Source organism: Mirounga angustirostris, unplaced genomic scaffold (genome assembly GCF_029215605.1).
Source record: "Mirounga angustirostris isolate CCGP_5_RB_7025 unplaced genomic scaffold, mMirAng1.0.hap1 SCAF_10, whole genome shotgun sequence".
Lineage (NCBI taxonomy): Eukaryota > Metazoa > Chordata > Mammalia > Carnivora > Phocidae > Mirounga > Mirounga angustirostris.
Window position 1 is genome coordinate 59,107,087 of NW_026991718.1, and position 24,463 is coordinate 59,131,549.

At 40.5% G+C, this 24,463-nt stretch overlaps 1 long non-coding RNA gene across 4 annotated transcripts in view; it reads left to right on the top strand.

Annotated features, from left to right (window-relative positions):
* The first annotated feature begins 1,035 nt into the window (after window positions 1-1,035).
* The window catches only part of LOC123851265 (uncharacterized), a 167,438-nt gene continuing 144,010 nt past the window's right edge, over window positions 1,036-24,463 (top strand). Inside the window, exon 1 of one of the 4 annotated variants that reach the window (XR_010405678.1) lies at window positions 1,036-1,567. This is a non-coding gene — a long non-coding RNA (uncharacterized LOC123851265). The remainder of the gene's footprint in view (window positions 1,568-24,463) is intronic. The other 3 variants (XR_010405680.1, XR_010405679.1, XR_006792517.3) reach the window with 3 other exon arrangements.

The following is a 24,463-nucleotide window of genomic DNA, read 5'->3' on the forward strand; positions in this document are numbered from 1 at the left end:
CGTAATTATATAACTTGTGTTTAAGACAGGTACTTAAGCCTTAAGAGTTTCATAGATGAGCAAACTCTTAATTTTCCCTTTTAACATCATTCTAGAAATCTTTGATCTGCAAACCTTGCCCGGTTTTCAGGCCTCCAGCTGAGGTGTTATTTCCCCAAAACTTTGTGTGGTTCCTGTCCAGAGCAAACGGAGCAGGGAGGAAAGGGAGAAGCAGGCTCCCCCCTGAGCAGGGAGCCCCATGAGGGGTTGGATCCCAGGACCCCGAGATCATGACCTGAGCCGTAGACAGACACTTAACTAACTGAGCCACTCAGGGTAACAAATCAGGGACCTATTTTCTACACGGTAATTCACAAAGATTGCCTTAAAAGGGTTCATGTCAACCTTTCCACCTAAATGTCCTATTGATACCTCAAACCCAAAGATAATTTATTTTGAATGATAATCATTCAAAAATTGGTTATCAACTTTCAACCCAAACATAAGCTTAGTCAGTTCTATCTGGTTCCTACCCGAGTACTGGGGCGTGGGCCTGTTCATCTGTCGGGCCTCTCCACCTAACCGTCTCTCTTAGCCGTTTCGCTGTCCAAGAGAGCTCCTCGAAGGATTGATTATTCGGTGCTGTCGTCCCTCCCCTCCCTCCTTCCCTGCCCTTGGCTTCCCAGGCAGCGGCCGGTAGCTGACCCGACCCTTCAGCCTGGGCCTCGCCTTGCCTTCCTCCTCCTCAGCAGTCCCACGCCTGCAGTGGCCTCGAGGGGAACCTCGCTTGACTCCTGCAGCCCACTCACCACGGGGGCGAGAAAGACTAAGGCTCTTCCAACTCAAGGACAAGCGTGAACCACTCCCCTCCCTCCGCCCAGTTCCCAGACAGGAGACCCCACAAGGGCGTGAGGGAAACGGGTCGGCGCGCGCCTACGGCTTTGCGCACGCGCGCGCTCCCGCCCGCCCAGCCGGCGCGCGCCGGGCCTGAGGAGCCGGGCCAATCAGAGCGTGCCTCGCCTCTACGCCCCCAGCTCCGCGCGCGTCCGTCTTCCTTTAAGGGCGGCTTTCGAATACAATAGCCTGCTAGCCTGCATTCCCTTTCCTGTATCCTCTTCAGTCGTCGCCCATAGAAACGCCCTCGAAGCCCCTCCCGAGGGAGGGAAAGCGCGTGGTGGGGGAAAGGTAGGAAGTGAGGAAGGCTTTTTCGCTTTCAAGAAAACCCCTTTCACCCCCCGCTCGCCTCTCGGGTTAGAAACGTCCGTACACCGGCTTAAGTCAATAGCAAATGTTGTGTTAAAGGAAAGCGGTATTAGTTTTTCTTTCAAATAAGTTCTCGTGAAGTAATGCGCCTCCGTGCGCTACCCAGAATTCCCGAGGTCCCGCGTGGCGTGTTTCCGGTCTGCGTGCTGCCCGGGAGCAGCAAGGCGAGGCTCCAGCGTTCGCGAGCCTTTTCACCGTGCCCCGCTGCTGTGGGTCCTCGCCCAGTGCCCGCTTTCCCCCACAAAGTATTTTATGTATTTTTGTATTTTATGACTGTAAGAAGAAAACTGCTTTCAAAAAGTGCCTGCTCCCAGCAAAACTGATAGTAAGTACGTAAATGTTTATAAAAGAAAGTTGAACTCACCACTCACCACAACCTCACCACCCAGAAATAACAGTATTAACACCCTTCAATATAAACTTGGGAAACTTCACATATACACATAAAGTGTTGTTTTTTGTTTTTGTTTTTGTTTTTAAGGCAATAGTGTCTCATAGCTTTCCAGGCAAATTTAAATAATCATTTTTAATGACTGTATGGATATAAGGCCATTTAATGGTTGTATGGATATAATTTGTTCAACCAGTCCCTAAATTGTTGGACTTTTAGGGTATTTACAGTTTTTCACGTGTACAAACAATACTAGATGTCATCAAAAAGAATGAAATCTTGCCATTTGCAATGATGTGGATGGAGTTAGAGTGTATTATGCTAAGTAAGTCAATCAGAGAAAGATAAATACCATATGATTTCACTCATGTGGAATTTAAGAAACAAAACATGAACATAGAAGGGAGGGAAAGGAGAGGGAGGCAAACCATAAGAGAACACGGTAAAATCTTTAAAAATATGGTAATAATATTTGTAATTATATTTCAGACAAAGGTTAATATTCCTGATATACAAAAACACTTGTAATATTTGTAATTATACAAATTATACAAATATTACAGTTACAAAACTGTAAACTGATTTTATCTCTTACCTATAGAGAACAAACTGAGGGCTGCGGGAGGGAAGTGGGTGGAGGATGGGCAAAATGGGTGATGGGTATTAAGGAGGGCACCTGTGATGAGCACTGGGTGTTCAAGACTATTTATTTTGAGAGAGAGAGAGTGTGTGTGTATGCAAGCAGGATAGGAGCAGAGGGAGGGGGAGAGAGAAAATCCCAAGCAGGCTCTGTGCTCACTGAGCACGGAATACCATGCGGGGCTTGATCTCACTACCCTGGGATCATGACCTGAGGGGAAATCAAGCATCTGCTGCTTAACTGACTGAGCCACCCAGGTGTCCCTGTACTGGGTGTTATATGTAAGTGATGAATCACTAAATTCTACTTCTGAAGCCTGTATTACCCTACATGTTAACTAACTAGAATTTAAATAAAAACTTAAAAAATAATAGTACTCATTAAAAAAACACTATGTGATTATTCTTGTACATAAACTTGTACATATTCCTGATTATTTCCTTTTTTTAATTTTTTTTTAAATTTTTTTTTTCTTGAAGATTTTATTTATTTATTTATTTGAGAGAGAGAGAGAATGAGAGACAGAGAGCATGAGAGGGAGGAGGGTCAGAGGGAGAAGCAGACCCCCTGCCGAGCAGGGAGCCCGATGTGGGACTCAATCCCGGGACTCCAGGATCATGACCTGAGCCGAAGGCAGTCGCCCAACCAACTGAGCCACCCAGGCGCCCCCCCCCTTTTTTTTTTTTTTTGACAGAGAGTGACAGAGGGGGAACACAAGCAGGGGGAGTGGGAGAGGGAGAAGCAGGCTTCCTGCTGGGCAAGGAGCCGGATGCGGGGCTCGATCCCAGAACCCTGGGATCCTGACCTGAGCGGAAGGCAGGTGCTTAACGACTGAGCCACCCAGGTGCCCCTGATTATTTCCTTATAATAATTTCATGGAAATATAATTACTGGATCAAAGGAATGCACTCCTATAAGATGCTAGATGATGTTACCAGACTCTCCCCTTGGAATGTATTTATTACTTTTCCACCTGTGTCTTATCTTGTTGCTAATCTTGAGTACTGTCAGGCTTTGAGATCTTTATCACCTTTTGAACATTTTTATCATCTTTGTCATCTTGTTTTAATTTGCATTTTGTTGACTAAGTATAAAACATCATTCATATATTTATTGGCTCTATTTTGTGCATTGCCAGTAAATTACTCCTGTTTTAAAATTGAAGTATTTACATTTAAATATTACAAGTGTTTTTGTATATCAGGAATATTAACCTTTGTCTGAAATATAATTACAAATATTATTACCATATTTTTAAAGATTTTATTTATTTCACACAGCTTGAGAGAGCACAAGCAGTGGGGGGAAGGGGTAGTGGGAGAATCAGGCTCCCCACTGAACTAGGAGCCCAATGTGGGGCACAATCCCAGGACCCTGGGATCATGACCTGAGCCGAAGGCAGACGTTTAACCCACTGAGCCACCCAGGCACCCCATTATTACCATTTTTTAATTAATTATTTATTTATTTAATTTATTTTTTTTATTTTTTTTTTTTAAAGATTTTATTTATTTTTTTGACAGAGAGAGACATAGCGAGAGCAGGAACACAAGCAGGGGGAGTGGGAGAGGGAGAAGCAGGCCTCCCGCAGAGCAGGGAGCCCGACGCGGGACTCGATCCCAGGACCCTGGAATCATGACCTGAGCCGAAGGCAGACGCTTAACGACTGAGCCACCCAGGCACCCCTAATTCATTTTTTAATATGGCCTGTGGTGGTCATTTGCTGAAGGAAAAAAAAAGTCTTACAAAAAGAAAGAACATGATGCCAGATGGACTAACATAGCAAAGAATACAATTCATCTCTAAGTTATTTGTATATTCAAAGTTCATTTATTTTTAAAGATTTTATTTATTATTTATTTGACAGAGAGCACAAGCAGGGGGAGAGGGAGAAGCAGACTCCCCGCTGAGCAGAGAGCCGGATGTGGGGCTCGCTCCCAGGACCCTGGGATCATGACCTGAGCCAAAGGCAGATGCTTAACCAACTGAGCCACCCAGGCACCCCGAAAAATTTAAATGCAAAAAATATATAGATCTCAAGAAAATGATACTAAAATTCACTTGAGAAAGTACAGTTGACCCTTGAACAACACAGATTTGAACTGCTTCCATCCACTTATATGTGGATTTTGGGGGGATACAATACAGTACTGTAAATGTATTTTCTCTTCCTTATGATTTTGTTAATATTTTTCTCTGGCTTTATTGTAAGAATACAGTATATAATACATATAACATGCAAAATATGTGTTAACAGTTTATGTTGTCAGTAAGGGCAGTTAGTTTATTATTAATAAAGTTTTTTGGGGTGCCTGGGTGGCTCAGTTGGTTAGGCATCCAACTCTTGACCTCAGCTCAGGTCTTGATCTCAGGGTCGTGAATTCAGGCCCTGTGTTGGGCTCCACATTGGGCATGGAGCCTACTTAAAAAATAATAATAGGGGCACCTGGGTGGCTCAGTCATTAAGCGTCTGCCTTTGGCTCAGGTCATGATCCCAGGGTCCTGGATCAAGCCCAGCATTGGGCTCCTGCTTAGGGGGAAGGCTGCATCTCCCTCTCCCACTCCCCCTGCTTGTGTTCCTGCTCTTGCTATCTCTCTCTGTCAAATAAATAAATAAAATCTTTTAAAAATAATAATAATAAAGTTTTTGGGAAGTCAAGAGTTACATGTGGATTTTCTACCTGGGAAGGGTTGGTGCCCCTAACTCCTATATTGTTAGGGGACAACTGTAAATGGTCATAACTTTCTTTTTTTTTTTTAAAGCTTTTATTTATTTATTTGTCAGAGAGAGAGGAGAGAGAGAGAGAGCACAAGCTGAGGGAGTGGCAGGCAGAGGGAGAAACAAGCTCCCCGCTGAGCAAGGAGCCTGATGCAGGACCCAATCCTGGGACCCTGGGATCATGACCTGAGCCAAAGGCAGACGCTTAACTAGATGAGCCACCCAGGCATCCCTGGTCATAACTTTCAAAGAAAGTTATTTAAAAGAGGGAGAGGGAAGTGGAGTGGAGGAGAATGGACTCTCCTGACATGATTTGTAGGCTAAATATAAAGTTAACTAGGAGTACAAGAAAAAATATGTGGTAAGGTTATATAAAGTGTATACCATAAAATTATGCACAATTTTGTACTATGTAAAAACTCAGTTTATGGAGAATTAATCAGAATCAGAACCCATAAGGAAGTAAAATAAGTAGAAGTTTAAGGTGATCGGATTTTTTTTTTTTTTAAAGATTTTACTTATTTATTTGAGAGAGAGAGAGCACATGAGAGGGGGGAGGGTCAGAGGGAGAAGCAGGCTCCCTGCCGAGCAGGGAGCCCGATGCGGGACTCGATTCCGGGACTCCAGGATCATGACCTGAGCCGAAGGCAGTCGCTTAACCAACTGAGCCACCCAGGCGCCCGGATTTTTTTTTTTTTAAAGATTTTATTTATTTATTTAACAGAGAGAGAGAGCACAAGTGGGGAGGAGGGTCAGAGGGAGAGGGAGAAGCAGACTCCCCCCTGAGCAGGGAGCCCGACTCAGGGCTCAATCCCAGGACCCTGAGATCATGACCTGAGCTGAAGGCAGACGCTTAACCAACTGAGCCACCCAGGCACCCCAAGGAGATGGGATTTTTGTTGGAAAGTTTCTCATTTTTATGTAGGCATATCTGTTAGTCTTTTCCTTTGTTTCTAGCTTTGATGTCATATTTATCTGTGTATTCTTCTAGCATTTTTGTTATCTTTTAAGAAATTTTTCCATTTTGAGGGCACCTGGGTGGCTCAGTCGTTAAGCGTCTGCCTTCAGCTCAGGTCATGATCCCAGGGTCCTGGGATTGAGCCCCGCATTGGGCTCCCTGCTGGGCGGGAAGCCTGCTTCTCCCTCTCCCACTCCCCCTGCTTGTGTTCCCTCTCTCGCTGTGTCTCTCTGTCAAATAAATAAATAAAATCTTAGAAAAAAAAGAGAAATTTTTCCATTTTTAATCCATCTAAAATTTATTTATGAGGAGAAAGGGAAGAGTCTAGGTTGATTTTTTTTTCCTCAAAGACTTGCTGGTTGCCCACACACCATTTATTGAATACTCAATCTTCCCTATAGATTTAAAATCTGTACAGCACCAAGTTTCCATATGTACTTTATTTTCTGTAACATTGATTTATTTGTTACTGGACAGCAATATTATTATTTTAATATATTTTAAAATTGTTTTTAAATTTCTGGTAGGGTAAATCCCTGCTTTTTCAGAGTATTCTTTAAGAATTGTCTTTTTAAAATCTATTTGATATATATAAAACTTAAAAAATATAACATGAAGCAAACTGCCAACCTAAGAACTACAATGTTACCAAAAACTTGCATCAGTCTATGTTGTCTCCCCATTCTACTCTGTGTCATCCTTGCCATAGATATATTGTTTCATTGTTTCTTTCATAGTAACTTTAAACTTTGTCAAATTAAAAGAGTTTTGATTTTGATTGGAATTGCATTAATTTTTTGGATTAATTTAGGGAAAATGGGCATATTTATAAAAATAATTCTGTAGTTTTTACTTAGTGCTCTTTTTGTGTTATTTAATCTACACAACTTGATTATTACCACCCTCATTTTACAGATGAGGAACCTCATGCATAAAGAGATTACTTGTTGAAGGTCAGGAAACAGAGCCTGTGCTCTTAATGTCTATGTCATATTGCCTCTCCACAGTATGGAATCTGCTCATCTATAATGGACATGCCATTCAACCTGTCTGCACTACTCTCCCATGTCCCAGTCTGCATTTTTATCTTCTATTAATGAGTAGATACCTTCTTGACCCTCCCCTCCTCTGCTATAGCTGATTAGACTAGCAGGTAGGTAGAAAAGCTGGTCCAATCAGATTGTTTCTCCCAGAAATTTGCAATTAGTCTTACCTGGTCTCTTGACCTAGAAAGTGATGACACAAGGGTAAAGCAGGGAGAGAGGTTTGACCCACACAAAGGTAGCGCAGAGAAAGCAGACCTGCAGAGAGGCAGTCAGAAGAGAAGCAGAGGGGCGCCTGGGTGGCTCAGTCATTAAGCGTCTGCCTTCAGCTCAGGTCATGATCCCAGGGTCCTGGGAATCCTGGCATCGAGCTCTCTGCTCTGCGGGAAGCCTGCTTCTCCCTCTCCCACTCCCCCTGCTTGTGTTCCCTCTCTCACTGTGTCTCTCTCTGTCAAATAAATAAATAAAATCTTTAAATATATATATATATATATATTAAAAAAAAAAAAAAAGAAGAAGAAGAAGAGGAGAAGCAGAGCTAAGAAGTCCAGAAGAGGGTGGCAGAGTAGCGTTCTAGGGCTTTCCATGGCCTGGTTTGCCCCTACTAAGACCCTACTGCCCTTTCTGCTCTTGGGAATCTAGACAAGGTACCTCTCTTCCTTCAAATAAACTTCTTTCACTTTAAATTCACCTGAATGACTTCTCTTCCTTTTGAAACAAATTATGCCATCTAAAAACATGCCCCTTGATTTACCCATTTTCTTTTGGTTTCCCAGTAGGATTTTCTTTACATAAATCCTGCACATTTCTTGTTCAATTCATTCCTAAATATATTTTAGTTGTTTTTTGCTCTTTATAATGATAATATGTTTATTGTTGTTCCCTTTATATCTTAATCTATAAAAATTCTACTTTCATCAATTGAGACTGCTAAATGTCAGTGGTTTATAAATGTGAATAGTCTTTCAAATGCGTTTTGAAATAATGTTTCCTACTAGATATATTTTTTAGTTCTATACTCTCAGTTGTTCTGCTGATGATTCATGTGAGGATGATGATGATTCATCTGATGGAAATGAGCCCACAAGGATCCCAAGAAGTATAGAATTTCCTGTAACCTGATTTAAAAAGAAAGTCTCATATATGAATAGATACATGGAGTTTTCAAAAATGGTTAGCTGATACTAAAACAGATAAAATGAGGAAAGCTGTTTTCAATAAGACCACTTTTTCAGATACAAAATAATAAAACAATAGAGGGCATTAGTTGGGTAAATATTTTGAATACAGTAGATAAAAAAATAGAGATTAAGAGAAATTAAAATCTCATCCTTAATATAGGCATTCTCCTTTATCTAAAACCTTTGGGCCGGATGTGTTTCAAAACTCAGAATTGTTGGGATTTTAGCCAGGAATATAATGCATATACCATATTTTCTGTAACACCTCAGTGGGGTGTGGAGCAGCATCTTATAATCAAACATACTAATGAATGCATTAGTATTAACCCTATATAGGATAAAATAAAGGCTATATAACATATATAATATCTGTATATATGTTCAGGTCAGATTTGCCATAACCTTATGCAAAACTTTAGGTTTCTAAAACTTTTCTGGATTTTGGAATTTTAGATAATGGTTTATAGACCTATGCAAGCAAATATGTTCAGACTTCAACATCTGGCCAGCTCTGGAGTCAGTGAAAGAGTTCTTTGAAGTCCTGGCTCTGTTAGATAGTCCTGTGGTTTGGGATGTTTAGTCTGAAGGCAAAGGAGTACATTTTTAGAAGAATAAAATACAGACTTTGAAGTAATTATTGAAAAAGTAATGGGTAAAGTATCTTAACTTGCGTTCTTTTCATTTCTTTTTTTTTTTTTTTTTAATTTTGCTTATTTATTTGAGAGAGAGAGAGTGAGCCCAGGGGAGGGGGCAGAGGAAGAGAGAGAATCTCAAGCAGACTTTGTGCTGAGCCCAGAGCTTGGAGCCTGGAGCTGGACTTGATCCCAGGACCCTGAGATCATAACCTGAGCCAAAACCAAGAGTCAGACGCTAAATGCTCAACCGACTGAGCCACCCAGGTGCCCCATTAACTTGCATTCTTGAGCTTTGTCATCAGTCATTATTTCAATGGGTGGTGTTTTGGTTGAAAAAAATTACAATAAGCACTAACAGTTCCTAGAAAATCTTAAAAAGTTGCTGTATTTTTCCTTCAACCTATCAATGAAGGAATCCTTGATGTTTTTATTTCTAGCACATAGACTCCCTTCCTTCTAAATATCCTCTGACTGTGAGGATACTGTTTCAGTTGACTCTTTTAAAGTACCCCAGTTAAGGAACCTATTCAGTCATCATATACATTGAGTGCCTACTCTGTGTCAAACTGTGCTAGGTGCTGAGGATACAGTCTGGTAGTAGAGAAGCACACACAAATAGGATATTATAATATGGTGAGATACGTGATGTGATAGGGTAAGTACAGTACGCCATGGAACACCATGTTCTGGGATGAGGGAAGGACTGAAGGTTAAGTAAAATATTAGGCAGGTGAATGGGGGAGGGAAATAAAAAATGTTCTAACAGGGATTTTCAAAGTGTGGTTTGTTCATGGACCAGCAACATCAACATCACCTGGGAACTTGTCAGAAATACAGATTCTCAGGCCCTATCATTGGTCTACTTAAAAACTCTGGGGGTGAAGCCTAACAATCTGTGTTTTAATAAGCTTGACCATCCAGGGCACCTGGGTGGCTCAGTTGGTTAAGCCTCAGACTCTTGGTTTCAGCTCAGGTCATGATCTCAGGGTCCTAAGATCAAGCGCCACATCAGGCTCTGCCCTCAATGTGGAGTCTGCTTGAGATGATCTCCCTTTCCCTATATCCCTCCCCCTGCACACACAGACACACACACACACACTCATTCTCTCTCTCAAATAAGTAAATAAATAAATAAGTAAAATCTTTTTTTTTTTTAAAGGTTTTATTTATTTATTTGACAGAGAGAGACACAGCGAGAGAGGGAACACAAGCAGGGGGAGTGGGAGAGGGAGAAGCAGGCTTCCCGCCCAGCAGGGAGCCCAATGCGGGGCTCAATGCGTGGCTCAATCTCAGGACCCTGGGATCATGAGCTGAGCCTAAGGCAGATGCTCAACGACTGGGCCACCCAGGTGCCCCTAATTAAGTAAAATCTTAAAAAAAATAAAAAAGCCTGCCCATCCAAGTGAGTCTCATGCACACCAAAGTTTGAGAACCCACTGTTCTAAACAGCAAATGTGATAAGACCAAGAGTGTGTAGTCAATCTTGCCATAAATGGGGTCTGAATGGGAATGGGGTGGCAGAGTAGGGGGTGTCATGGAAGTGACAGATGAGGTTGGAAAGGTAAGCGTGCTTCATTTGGGGACTTATAGGCCATTTTAAAGAGTTTGAACTTCATTTATTCAACAAATATTTATAGTATGTCTACACTATGAGTATAATGTACAGAATGGTTTCCCTGCTCTCAGGGAACTTAGCCAGATAAGCAAATAAATGTATATGTCAGGTGGTAAAAAAAATGCTATGACACAACTTGGATGAATCTCCAGAGAATTATGCTGACTAGAAAAAGGCAGTCCCAAAAGGTTAATACTGTATAATTCCATTTATGTAACATTCTTGAAATAACAAAACTATAGAAATGGAGAACAGATTAGTGGTTGTCAGGGGTTACGGAGGGGGTGGAGGTTGGAGGGAAGTGGGTGTGGCTATAAAAGAGCATCAGGAAGCCCTGCTGTGATGGAATTGTGGAAATGTTCTGTATCTTAACTGTATCAGTGTCAATATCCTATTTGTGATATTGTACTATAGTTTTATAAAATGTGACCATTGGAGGAAACTGAGTAAAGGTATGCAGAATCTATCTGTATTATTTCTTACAACTGCCTATGAATCTACAGTTGTTTCAAAATAAAGTTGTGGGTTTTTTAAAAAAGATTTTATTTATTTATTTATTTGACAGAGAGAGAGAGAGAGAGCACAATCCGGGGAGAGTCAGGCAGGGGGAGAGGGAGAAGCAGGCTCCCTGCTGAACAGAGAGCCTAACATGGGGCTCAATCCCAGGACCCTGGGATCATGACCTGAGCCAAAGGCAGACGCTTAACCGACTGAGCCACCCAGGTGCCCCAATAAAGTGGTTTTTTTTAATGCTATAAATATAAATTGAGATAAGGGATTGAAAGAGATGAGAGCATTTATTTTATCTGAGATACTTAGGAAAAGCCTAGCTGATGAAGTTAGAGAATTACATATGAATATCTGGAAAATATTAGAAGCATAAAGGCCCTGAGAATATGTTTGGTGTGGGTAAGGAATAGCAAGGACACCATTGTGAATAGAGTGGGGTGAGCAAGAAGGAGAGCAATGGGAAGTGAAATCAGAGAATTGATACAGATGGTGGTTGTAGAGACAGATCATATAGGGGCTTATAGGTCACAATTGAGGACTTCATTCTGAGTAAAATTGGAAAACTATAGAAGAGTTTTAAGCAGAAAAGTAACAATCGAATTTACATTTTTTTTTAAAGATTTTATTTATTTATTTGAGAGAGAGAGAATGAGAGACAGAGAGCACGAGAGGGAAGAGGGCAGAGGGAGAAGCAGACCCCCTGCCGAGCAGGGAGCCTGATGTGGGACTCGATCCCGGGACTCCAGGATCACGACCTGAGCCGAAGGCAGTCACCCAACCAACTGAGCCACCCAGGCGCCCCTCGAATTTACATTTTTTAAAAAAATTTTTGAGGGGGGTGGAGAGCACAGAGGGAGAGTGAGAGGGAGAAGCAGAATCCCTGCTGAGCAGGGAGCCCGATGTGGGGCTCGATCCCAGGACCCTGGGATCATGACCTGAGCCAAAGGCGCCAACTGAGCCACCCAGGCACCTCTTGAATTTACATTTTAAAAGTATCACTTCACTGGGTAAAAAATTGAGGGGAGCATGAGATTATGGGGGTTTGGATTAAGGTGGCAGAAGAGGAGGTAATGAAAAATAGTGTGATTATGAATAAATTTTGTGAGTTCAGCTAATTGAATGTTCTGATGGATTGGATGTGGGATGTGAGAAGAGAGGAGTCAAGAATGATCCAAGATTTGGGCCTGAGCAAGTGGAAGAATGGTGTTACTACTTTTATGAAATGGAGAATATGAAAGAAGAGCATTATATGGCAGAAGGTTAGCGGTTTAGTTTTGGGATTGTTGAGTTGTCTGCAGACATCCCAGTGGAGATATTATATAGCCTGTTGGATATGTAAACATGTCTGGAGTTTGGATAGGAATTGGGATAGATATATTAATTGGGGAGGCAACAGCATATAGATACTTAAAGTTATGGTCTGGATGAGTGAGTGTATATAGATTGGAAAGAGAAGAGGTCTATGGAATGAGACCTGTACACTCTAATTTTTAGAGGTTGGGAAGATAAAGGAGAACTCAACAGAGAATGCAGAGAACAAAAGGCCATTGACATAGGAGAAGAACCAAGGGAGGAGGGTATCTTGGAGACTAAGTGAAGAAAGTGTTTCAGGAAGAAAAGAACAACCAAATAAGTCAATTGCTACCTATAGGTATGAAATAATAACTGAGATTTGTCCTTTAGATCTGACTGCATGGAGGCCATTGGTGATTTTGATAAGTGCAGTTTTGATGACAGTAGGAGGAAGACCTGGTTGGAGTGAGCTCAAGAGAGAAAGGAGAGTCACTAGAGATTAAGTATAGGCAATTCTTTGGAAGAACTTTGATCACAGGAAAGGAGGTGCAAAAAGAAGAAGTAGTAGTTTTATCCTAAGAACAATGGGGGAGTCAATGAAGAACTCTTGGTGTGCACCCTTTCAAGGACAGTTTAAATTCTTGATATGACTGGGAGCCTGGCTGACTCAGTAGGAAGAGCATGCGATATCTGATCTTGGGGGTTGTGAGTTTGAGCCCCACGTTGGGTGTAGAGGTTACTAAAAAATTAAACTTAAAAAGTACTAAACAAACAAAATACTTGATATGACTGCTTCATTAATGTGTATTTATTAGCTATTATATGTGAGGAGAGATTATGCTAGCTAACATCTTTATGTACAATGAAACAATGTCATCAAAAGTGAATAACTCACTAAAGATTATTGGATATCACATTTTGACTGTCTGCTTTAAGTAGTAAGATTTGTTCTATATCTCTGTGTTCATATGCATATATATTTATACATATATGTTTATACACACTCAATATATGTACTATATATGTATACGTATATATATAGTGTATGTATATACATATATACAAATATACATACATATATTTGCCAAAAAAATATTTTAAAAACCCTTTAATGTAGATTAGCCTTAAAATACTCTTTGGTTCCAGAGAGAAATAGAGAAGTGGAACCAATTTTAGTAATTTTTTTTTTCTTAGAAAGGGAGAGAGAGAGGTGGTGGGGGAGGAGAGGCAGAGGGAGGAGAGAGAGAATCTTTTTTTTCTTTTTTTTTTTTTCATTTACTTGACAGAGAGAGAGCACAAGCAGGAGGAGCTGCAGGTGGAGGGTGAAGCAGGCTCCCTGTAGGGAGCCCGATGTGGGACTCAGTCCCAGACGGGATTATGACCTGAGCCAAAGGTAGACGCTTAACCACTTAGCCAACTAAGCCGTCCAGGTGTCCCATGAGAGAGATAATCTTAAGCAGGCTCCACGTCCAACGCAGGGCTTGATCTCACAACCCTGAGATCATGACTGACCTGAGCCGAAATCAAGAGTCAGATGCTTAACCAACTAAGCCACCCAGGTGCCCCAGTAATTGTTTTCTAAATTAGATCATTATCTTACTGGTTAGAATTCTACTTTTAATGGACTAGTCTCTTAAAAGGTACAGATATAGGGGCGCCTGGGTGGCTCAGTTGGTTGAGCGACTGCCTTCGGCTCAGGTCATGATCCTGGAGTCCCTGGATCGAGTCCCACATCGGGCTCCCTGCTCGGCAGGGAGTCTGCTTCTCCCTTTGACCCTCCCCCCTCTCATGTGTTCTCTCTCAAATAAATAAATAAAATCCTAAAAAAAAATTGAAAAGGTACAGATATAAAAACTAGAGGTGGGAGGAAGGGAAGGGGGGATACTGTGGGAGGAAGGGAGGATTCTCCTCCTGTGAGGCAGGAGTTTTTGGACATTTCTGCCATGTGGGCTGAATAGTATATAAGCCAGTTTTCAGAGAAAATAGTTACATGTAACATTTACCAAAAATGTACTGTCAAATTACAAGGCTTTGTGCAGAGAGGTAACCGGCCCAAAGCCCTACAGTTATAAGTAGTAGAATTAGTATTTGAACCCAGGCACTCTGGGTCAGGAACCTAGGAGTTTCACCATCACTCTCAGCAGATAAACAGAAATTGAGACAACAAATGGAAGGAGTATACTTAAAATTGCCTAAGCAGAAAGCAAAAAGCGAAGTAATTATAAAGACAGCAAACTTGGGTGCCTCCCAGGATCCAAGAGCAGGACCAGGGCAAAGTCTCTGGAAGGACTGAGTTGGTGATTCATCAGGAAGCAGGCAGGATGTTCTAATTCCCAAACAGCAGACTCCATATGTGCTTCAAGCGATACATGTTTTGGGCTTCTACACATAAAATGTTTTATCTTCAATTATGTTCTTCTCCATAAATGTACAACAGCATACAACAGGCACGAATAACATACAAAAGCATAGACTTTCATCAAATATAAGAGAAGCAGCATCACCCTAGGCGTCTAAAGATTCGGGTTTTGTTCATTCATAAATGCTCATGGAAACTTTTGGGAGTGATAGATATGCTCGATATATTTAATACCTTGATTGTGGTGTTAGTTTCACAGATGTGTACCTATGTCAGAACTTAACACTTTAAATATGTGCAACTTACTATAAGTCATTTATAGCTCAGTAAAGCTGTTTAAGATATTGACGGAGTGCCCATAGGGTTGCTGGCACTGGCCCACAAAGAGAATACAGGCAGAACCCCATCCCTCAAAGGGCTTTAATTCAAGTGTGGGGCCCAGACATGGAAGCACACAACTCACAGAACAACAGAGAGAGGCTGTAACATAGAGACCATGTGCTGTGCCTCCATTTCCTTTTCTATCGTATCTGCTCCCTACCTCAAAGGATGTAGTAAAAATCCAATGAAAACACTTTGTGATAAATGCTATAAAAATCTAAAGGGGTTGTTTTCAAAACGGGATGATTCCTTTTTTTTTTTTTTTTAAAGATTTACTTATTTGACACAGAGAGCATAAGCAGGGGAAGAGGCAGGCAGAGGGAGAGGGAGAAACAGGCTTCCCACTGAGCAATATAAATGCAAATACAAAAAACGGTAATATATATACTATACATATAGTAAAATATGTATATATATTATATCTTCTTTATCCATTTATCTATTGATGGACACTTAGGTTGCTTCAGATCCTTTGTTCATGCTGTTTCTTCTGACTGGAATGCCCTTCTCCTTGAATGGTTAGCATCCTTTTGATTCAATTTGTATATTATCTCCTTATTCATTTACTGAGTGTCTACTACATTCCAGGCATGTTCTAGATGCTTGGGAGAGAACAGTAAAGCGAAGATCCCTGCCCTCAGAGACCTCCCCTAATTACCCAAATGAAGAGCTTCCTTGCCCCCTTCCCTGTTATTGTCCACCTTCCATCCTTGTTTGTGTCCCTTTTTAGTACTCATTGCAGTTTGCAACTATTTTACTTCTTTGCTTGTCTGTCTCCTCCCTCAACTGAGATACAAGCTCCGTGATGGCTGGACCCTTATCATACATTTGCTACTGTATCCCCCATGCCTGGGATATGATAGGTTTCAATAGATACTGAATGAAGAATCATCAGCATTTGAAGAAACTTTACAATGTCATCTGTTAAGAACTAAAGCTAAAGAAGATGTAAATTATATTATAAATTATATTTAGTGCAGATTCAACATAGAATATGAGTAGTTAAAGAAATGAATAGTTAATCTATAGCAAAGTCCTAACTCATAATAAATGCCCATCAAGATAGTATTTGAATGTATAAATGAATGAATAAATTTGAATTTATTGCCGTATGTCCCATATGCGACATTTATAATAACTTGAATACCAACCAGTAATTTTTTTTTTTCACCTCACCTGATTCTATCTCATTTAAAGTTCAAAGTCTTGGCCAAGGAGCCAGCAAGTGCAATAATTCCCTTTAATAAACCCATAAATTTTTCTTTTTTTTTTTTAAGATTTTATTTATTTATCATTTGAGAGAGAAAGATTGAGAGAATGAGTAGGAGGAGGGGCAGAGGGAGAAACAGGCCTCCTGCTGAGCAGGGAGCCTGATTCAGGGCTCTATCCCAGGACCCTGAGATCATGACCTGAGCCAAAGGCAGACGCTTAACTGACTGAGCCACCCAGGCGCCCCGTAAATTTATTTTCTATGGTACTTTTTTTTTTTAAGATTTTATTTTAAGGTTATCTCTACATCCAATGTGGGGCTCAAATTTACAACCCCGAGATCAAGAGTCACATGGTCCACCAACTAAGCAAGCCAGGCGCCCCTTCTATTGTATTTTTTTTTTTTTAAAGTAGGCTCTACTGGCTGATGGACATTGGGGAGTGTATGTATTGTAATAAGCACTGAGTATTATATAAGACTAATGAATCACAGACCTGTACCCCTGAAACAAATAATACATTATATGTTATTGAATTTAAATTTTAAAAAAAGTAAAAAAGAAAAAAGTAGGCTCTATGCCCAGTGTGGAGCCCAACACAGGGCTTACATTCATGACCCTGAGATCAAGACCTGAGATGAAATCAAGAGTGGGACACTTAACCAACTGAGCCACCCCGGTGACCTGAAAATCACCACTTTACAGCCATCTTAGCGATAACTGATTCAGGCTATATTCACCAGTGGATACCAAGGCAACTGGATGAAAGACTGCTAGATAGGATATTCAAACAATCTTACTTTCACTCCACTGATCAGGTATTAATTAATTAACTAACACATATGAAGATAAGCAGATAAAAGAATCATCAAAATTTTATGGAAAACTAACCCCATGTAAGAAAATCACTGAATTTGGGGCACCTGTGTGGCTCAGTCGGTTAAGCGTCTGCCTTCGGCTCAGGTCCTGATCCCAGGGTCCTGGGATTGAGCCCTGCCTCAGGCTCTCTGCTAAGTGGGGAGCCTGCTTCTCCCTCTCCCTCTCCCTCTGCCTGCTGCTTTCCCTGCTTGTGCTCTCTCTCTCTTTCAAATAAAATCTTAAAAAAAAAAAAAAAAGTACTGAATTCAACAAATGGAACTGAACACTCAAGAGAGTTGATATAGCAAACAGAAGGACTCTGGGTGAATAAACAAAATTAGTATTTTTAGTATGTTGTGAAAGGATACTGCAACCACATCAAAGAGTCAGTTTGAGATCTTGGAAATTAAATTTTTGGTTTTGAAATAAATCAATAGAAAATTTATTAATAGGAGAGAGGTGGCTGAAGAATAAATTAGTGAGTGGAAGGTAGAGACCAAAGAATTCTCCTTCAGCGCATTTCAAAATAGATCTGAAAGTTTAAATATTCGTATATAGAGGCACTAGAAAGAGAAAGGAGAGAATGTAGAGGAGAAAATAAAGTAATGATAAAAGTAGATTTCTCAGGGGCGCCTGGGTGACTCAGCCCTTAAGCCTCTGCCTTTGGCTCAAGTCATGGTCCCAGGGTCCTGGGATCAAGCCCCACATCGGGCTCCCTGCTCGGCGGGAAGCCTGCTTTTCCCTCTCCCTCTCCCCCTGCTTCTCTCTCCCTCTCCCCCTGCTTATGTTCCCTCTCTTGCTATCTGTCAAATAAATAAATAAAATCTTTTAAAAAAAAAGTAGATTTCTCAGAGTTTAAGAAAGATACAAGTCAGGGGCTAGAGGGAAGGGCAAAATGGGTGAAGGGGAATGGGAGATACAGGCCTCCAGTTATGGAATGAATAAGTCATGGTGATAAAAGGTACAGCATAGGGAATATAGTCAATGGTATTGTAATGATTTCGAATGGTGACAGATGGTAGCTACACTTGTGGTGAGCATGGTATGTAGACTTGTCAAATCACTATGTTGTACACTTGAAACTAATGTAACATTGTATGTCAAACTGTATTTCAATGAAAATAAAAGGTACAAATCTTCAAATTGAAAATGTTAAACAAGATGAATGAAATAGAACCACCACCTAGACTTTTCATAGTGAAATTTTAGAAAACTAGGAATAAAGATCAAATCCTAAAAGCTTCCAGAAACGTAAACAGGTTAAGCTTAAAGGAATGCAAATCATGGCATCAGGTTTCTCATCGACAACACTGCTGGAAGATGATGGAACAGTATCTTCAAAGATGTGTGAAAGAATGATACTGAGAGGGACGCCTGGGTGGCTCAGTCGGTTAAGCGTCTGCCTTCAGCTCAGGTCATGATCCCAGGGTCCTGGGATCGAGTCCTGCATTGGGCTCCCTGCTCCGCGGGGAGCCTGCTTCTCCCTCTGCCTCTGCCTCTCTCTCTCTCTCATGAATAAATAAATAAATCTTAAAAAAAAAAAGAAAAAAAAGAATGATACTGAGAAAAACTAGGTTTTAAGTAGGAGTACAAAATATAATTTCTTTTGTATACCCAAAGATCCAGAAATTTTACCTCCTACAGATCTTTGTTGAAATAACTAGTTGGGAATGTACTCTAGCAAAGTGAACAATGAATCCAAGAAAAAGGAAGATGTAGGATTGTGAAAGGGAGAGTGGGTAGGCTTTAAGTATAGTGTATTCTGAGTTACTGCTAATTATCCTGTCTTCAGGACCTCCAAGGCCACACCAGATAGGACCCATTCCAATCCTAGATGGCACTTAGGATTTTCATCACCAAAAAGCTTCTCTTTTATAAAGATAATTAGAAATTTTGTTGGATGTAAGGGACTCTTCCAACTTAGAACTAACCTCTGGAATATGGCTTTACTCTATTGTTTCTTACAGGATTAGAGTTAAGGTCACATTTGCTGTGAAAATAATTACATGATATTTTACTCATCACTGCATTTTGCCAATTACAAAAGTTTGCATTAAAAGGTTGTTCTTGGGACGCCTGGGTGGCTCAGTCGGTTAAATGTCTGCCTTTGGCTCAGGTCATGATCCTGGGATCGAGTCCCTCACGGGACTCCCTGCTCAGTGGAGAGTCTGCTTCTCCCTCTGCCTGCCACTCCCCCTGCTTGTGCTCTCTCTCTCTCTGACAAATAAATAAAATCTTTTTTAAAAAAAAGGTTCTTTCTTATAGAGGCATATAAAGTTGGGAACTGGTATAGTAAAGTGTTCTGTGAAGTCAGACTCATCTGGGTTTGAATTATGACTCTGTGATTTCATCTTGAGTAAAATACTTAACCTCTCTGAACCTTGGTTTATTCACATATAACAGTCATAAGACCTCCCTCTCAGGTTTGTGTAAGGATTTAAGAAGTTAACATATGTAAAGTAGTATAGTGTGCCAAGAGTTTCAACCCTCATTGCACATTAGAATCATCTGTGGGGCTTTTAGAAACTATAGATACTCAAGCCCCACCCCTAGAGATTTAGTTTCAGTGGGTTCCAGGCTGGTATATTTTACATTTTAAAAAATTGAAGTATAATTAACATGCAGTGTTATATTAGTCTCAGGTATATAATATAATGATTCAACAATTCTATACATGCTATACATACTCAGTGCTTATCATAATAAGTGTACTTTTAATCCTCTTTATCTATTTCACTCATTCCCCCACCCACCTCCCCTTTGGCAACCACCAGTTTGTTCTCTGTATTTAAGAGTCTGTTTTTTGGTCTCTTTTTTCTTTGTTTTCTTAAATTCCACATATGAGTGAAATTATATGGTATTTGTCTTTTTCTGTCTGACTTATTTCACTTAGCATAATATCCTTTAGGTCATGTTGTTGCAAATGGCAAGACCTTACTCTTTTTTATGGCTGGGCAATATTCCATTATATATATATATATCACATTTTCTTTATTCATCTGTGGGTGGACACTTGGATTCCTTCCATATCATGCCTATTGTAAATAATGCTGCAGTAAACATAGGAATACATATATCTTTTTGAATTGGTGTTTTAATTTTCCTTGGGTAAATACCCAGTAGTGAAATTACTGGATCATATGGTAATTCTATTTTTAATTTTTTGAGCAACCTCCATGCTGTTTTCCATAATGGCTGCACCAATTTCATTCCCACCAACAGTGCATGAAGGTCCTTTTTTTCCACATCCTCGTCAACACTTGTTATTTCTTGTCTTTTTTATTTTAGCTATTCTGACAGGTGTGAGCTGTTATCTCATTGTGGTTTTGATTTGCATTTCCTTAATGATTACTGATACTGAACATCTTTTCATGTGTCTGTCAACCATTTGTATGTCTTCTTTAGAAAAATGTTTATTGAGGTCCTCTGCCCATTTTATTAATTGAATTTTTTTTGGTTTTGAGTTGTATAAGTTCTTTTTTTTTTTTTTTTTTTTAAGATTTTATTTATTTATTTGAGACAGAGAGAATGAGAGAGAGAGAGCACATGAGAGGGGGGAGGGTCAGAGGGAGAAGCAGGCTCCCCGCCGAGCAGGGAGCCCGATGCGGGACTTGATCCAGGGACTCCAGGATCATGACCTGAGCCGAAAGCAGTCGCTTAACCAACTGAACCACCCAGGCGCCCTGAGTTGTATAAGTTCTTTATATATTTTGGATATTAACCCTTTACAGATACATCATTTGCAAATATCTTCTCCCATTCAGTAGGTTGCCTTGTTGTTTTGTTGATGGTGTCCTTTGCTGTGCAGAAACTTCTTATTTTGATATAATCCCAATAGTTTAATTTTACTTTTATTTCTCTTGCCTAAGGAGACATATCCATAAATATGTTGCTAAGGCCTATGTCCAAGAGACTACTGCCTATGTTTTCTTTGAGGAGTTTCATGATTTCAGGTCTCACATTTAGGTTTTTAATCCATTTTGAATTTATTTTTTGGTTGCTAAATTTTAAAAGCTTACCAAGTGATTCTAATGTATTGACAAGGTTGAGAAAAATTGACAAATATATATATGGCTGGCACAAAGTAAGCACCCAATAAATGGCAACTTAAAAAATTGGGAAAAATGTAATAGAAAACTTTTAGAGGTGGATTTAATTTGAAGCAAATGAGGCTTATGTTTCATGACCCTTAACCAGCACAGGCTCCTTCTAAGGCTCAGTGAGGTCTTTCTGTAGTGAAGAGAGTAGTCAGCCTCCCCAGGCCTGTGGAGAGCTGCCCTACCCAGAGCCACCTGCCTATGCTATCTAATTCTCTTTAACTTCCCGTTTCGGTTTCTTTCAACTGCAGAGGGAACTTTTCTTTTTTTTAAGATTTTATTATTTATTTGACAGAGAGAGTAAGAGAGCACAAGCAGGGGGAGTGGCAGAGGGAGAAGCAGGTTCCCCACTTTGCAGGGAGCCTGATGTGGGGCTCGATCCCAGGACTCTAGAATCATCCATCACCTGAGCTGAAGGCAGACAGCTGAGCCACCCAGGTGCCCAGAACGAACTTTAGATAATAGAAGGATCAGCAAGATTTCAGAACAAGGATAAAAATTATTTCTGTGTGAAGACCTCAGTATACCCCACAAATAGGTAACTTTTTATTCTATTTTACTAGTGTTGAAACCAACACCCAGAGATGATATGATCTGCCTCAAGTCACAGATCAGCAAATAGCAGTAGAAGCCGCACAGTAACAGAATCTGTGAGTCTTGTCTTACAGCCCTGTGCCTAAGCGCACGAATATATCTCGAGAGACTGTGCAGGTCTGTGCTGGCTGATCATGCATAAACTCCAGAGGATGGTGTCATTGACCTTTCAAAACTTGCCCCATTCCTTGAGTAATTGATATGTCTTCACACCTTACTAGCTTATGACCTCAAAACAAGGCCATGTGCCTTAATATCCAAACCATAGCTCTGAGCCCTAGGAGCCAAGGATTCTGTTCCTTTGCTGAATCCACATGCTCCTCCTCACCTCCCCCAAATCCAAGGAGTGCTTAGGAGTACTTGTCATCTCCATCAGTCCCTCGCTTCCAAAGTGGCCTCTTCCAAGGCCCTGGGAGAAGCCCTCGCAGTACATTCAAATGGGTGTAGGTTTTTGTAAAAGTTGTATTTTAATTGCAATCATTTCAGACTTCTGTCTGTTTCTACTACCACTTTTGCTCTTTCATACTCTCCCTGTCTGGGGTGATACTGGAGTGGCTGTGGGCCTTTTTATAGGATCTGGCTAAGAGGAAAGTGAATACTATATATGTTGTGCCTCATTTTTTTTTTTTTTTAAAGAGCAAGTTAACTTGGAAACATGCTGTTTTTAACACCTTTAATGTCAGATACTGACATACAATAAAGGGCTCATATTTATTTACTTATTTATTTATTTTTAAAGATTTTATTTATTTATTTGACAGAGAGAGAGACAGCAAGAGAAGGAACACAAGCAGGGGGAGTGGGAGAGGGCGAAGCAGGCTTCCCGCCGAGCAGGGAGACCGATGCGGGGCTCGATCCCAGCACCCTGGGATCATGACCTGAGCCAAAGGCAGATGCTTAACGACTGAGCCACCCAGGCACTCCTAAAGGGCTCATATTTAAAGTGTACAATTTGATATGTTTTGACTAATGTATAGCCTGAGAAATCATCACCAAATCAAACTAATGAACAGACCCATCACCCTTAAAAGGTTTCCTCATGCCTTTTTGTAATTTCTCCCCCTTGTTCTCACTCCCATCCTTAAGCACTGATTTCTATCAGTTTAGTTTGCATTTTCTGTAACTTTTTATAAGTGGTATCATATAGAATACTCCTTTTTGTTTGGCTTTGTTTGCTCAACATAGTTATTTTAGGATTCATCCATGTTGTGTGTATCAATAGTTTGTTCCTTTTTATTACTATTATATTCCATTTTATGAATATGCTGCAATTTCCTTATCCTTTCTACCGTTGAGACATTTGGATTGTTTCTAGTTTAAGGGTTATTACAAATCTGCTGTGAAGATTTGTATATAATTCTTTGTACGATCATGTACTTTCATCTCTCTTGGTTAAATACATGGAAGTAGAATGACTGGGTCAGATGGTAGGTTTATAGTTAATTTTTTTTTTTTAAAGATTTTATTTATTTATTTGACAGAGAGAGACACAGCGAGAGAGGGAACACAAGCAGGGGGAGTGGAGGAGGGAGAAGCAGTCTTCCCACAGAGCAGGGAGCCCGATGTGGGGCTCGATCCCAGGACCCTGGGATCATGACCTGAGCCGAAGGCAGACGCTTAACGACTGAGCCACCCAGGCGCCCCGGTTTATAGTTAATTTTTAAGAAATCGCCAAGTCTTCCAAAGTGATTGTATCATTTTGCATTCCCACTAGCAATGTATGAAAGTTCTAGTTGATCTATATTCTTGCTAATTCTTAGTATGGTTAGTCTTATATTTTAGCCATTCTAATAAGGGTAGCAGAATCTAACTGTGATTTTAATTGACATTTCCCTAATAGCTAATGATGTTAGAATATATTTTCAATGTGCTTATTTGCCATTGTTATATCTTCTCAGAGAAGTGTCTTTTCAGGTGTTTTCCCATTTAAAAAATTTTAGTGTTGTTTATTTCCTCATTATTGAGTTTTGAGAGTTCTTTATATATTCTGGATATTCCCAGATGTAATCTGGCTCCAATTGTCCAGAATGAAGCAGTCACTGTGGATGACAGAGTATTTCCAAAGCTGATTACTGTGTCTTGAATAATGCCACTGTAGGACACCCCCTACCGCAACTGGCAATGTAGTCCATGCAGCACTGGGCCAAAATACCGTATATGGGAAAAATACTCCCTGTGTTTTTCCTCTACTCTCACAATACTACTGCACTCACTTCACTTCTGACACCAGAAGTGTGGATTTCCCACACATCAGGCAATTCTCTGACACCAGCTGGGTGTCCCACAATTTAACTCAATTCTGACACTATCTATTTGGAATTAATATCAGATCCCACAGGTTAAGGTCTCAGTCCCGTAAGACTGCCTACCCCGCCCCTTCAGAAGCTGACCTCAAGTCCCAGGCCGTCATCTGTACTTCTGACTGATCATCTATAAATCTCACGTCACATTCCTTGGGTTTGATAATTTGCTACAGTGACTCACAGAACTCAGGGAAATAGCTAAATTACCTTTACCAGTTTATTATAAAAGGATATGATAAAGGATACAAATTGACATCCAGATGGAAGAGATGCCTAAGGCAAGCTGTGGGGGAAGGGTACAGAGCTTTCATGTCCTTGCCAGGTGTGCCACCTTCCCAGTACCTCCATCCTCCATCTGCAGTGTGGTCAGCAAGCCAGAAGCTCTCTGGACCTCATACTTTTGGCTTAATGGAGGCATCATCATGTATGCATCATT